The following is a 1,308-nucleotide window of genomic DNA, read 5'->3' as shown; positions in this document are numbered from 1 at the left end:
GTTCTTGGCTACTAAACTTAATGAATAAACATGCATAGTGCATAATGCATAAACATGCATAATATAAAAGGAGAATGAATAGACAATTTGGAGAAAGTTCTTATTCTGAATTTTTACTTCTGTCACTAGTTTATGACTTTGAACAAATAATAATAATAATAACTAGTAAGTGTTTTGAGAGTTTGCTTTGTACAAGATACTTTCTGTGCATTATTTTAGTTTATCTTCACAGGAATCTGTGAAGTAGGTACAATTATTCCCCCTGATTATGAAAACTACGGTGAGAACCCAAGGTGATATAGCTGTAAGTAGTAGACTGAAATTACTTTCAACAGGATCAATTGTTTTTTGGATGACCAATCATCTTGGTTTGCCTGGGACTGAGGGGTTTCCCTGGATGTGGGATGTGTTGAAGCCAGGCATGTCCCAAGCAAACTGGAACGAATTGACCACTTTATTTTCTGAGTATATATATTACCATAAACACTTGGTTGATCTATAGGTATTTTGTTTCTATCATTTTACTAACTATAGCTTTGAGTCTTCTTTTTTTTTTTTTGCCATTTCCTTCTTTTTTTTCAGGATGGGGAACATGTGTATACCTGTGGTGGATTCATGTTGATATATGGCAAAACCAATACAATATTGTAAAATTAAAAAATAAAAAAAAAAAGAATGAGTTTTCTTTTTTGAATCCAATTCTTTTCCTTATATAGCCATACTTCAGAGATACCGTGGTTCCATCCCAGATCACTGCAAGAAAGCAAATATTGCAATAGAGTGAGTTGTTCGAAATTTTTTGTTTCCCAGTACAAATAAAAGTTATGTTTACACTCTACTGTGGCCTAATAAGTGTGCAATAGCATTGTGCTTTAAAAAAATGTATATACCTTAATTAAAAAATGCTTTATGGCTAAAAAGTGCCAAAACAATTTCAATAGTAACAGAAAAGATTACTGATCACATATCAGGATAATATGACACTAATGAAAAAGTTGGAAATACATCAAAAATTACCAAAATGTGATACAGAGACATGAAGTGAGCGTGACTTACTGGATGTGGAGCTTCCACAAACCTTTCATTTGTGTAAACATTAATATCTGTGAAGCAGAGTAAATTGAAGGACAGAGAATGAAATATGTACAATGAAATATATTGTAAGTCTCAACTTTGCTGAGTATACATTGTGTTAACTTTAATTTGTATAGATATTTTTCTAGTAAGATTCAACATAAATTAGCTTTTGAAAATGATTTATAATTATTTCTTGGCTAATTCATGATACAACCATGTTCAATTCTCATC

At 31.3% G+C, this 1,308-nt stretch overlaps 1 non-coding gene across 1 annotated transcript; it reads left to right on the top strand.

Annotated features, from left to right (window-relative positions):
* Nucleotides 1-348: 348 nt before the first annotated feature.
* MIR584-6 (microRNA mir-584-6) lies at nucleotides 349-424 on the top strand. The gene has a single exon (NR_031339.1). It is a non-coding gene; the product is annotated as a microRNA mir-584-6 (primary transcript).
* Nucleotides 425-1,308: the final 884 nt, after the last annotated feature.

The sequence above is a fragment of the Bos taurus genome, chromosome 20, assembly GCF_002263795.3.
Source record: "Bos taurus isolate L1 Dominette 01449 registration number 42190680 breed Hereford chromosome 20, ARS-UCD2.0, whole genome shotgun sequence".
Classification (NCBI taxonomy): Eukaryota; Metazoa; Chordata; class Mammalia; order Artiodactyla; family Bovidae; genus Bos; species Bos taurus.
This window is presented reverse-complemented; position numbering and strand designations above follow the sequence as displayed.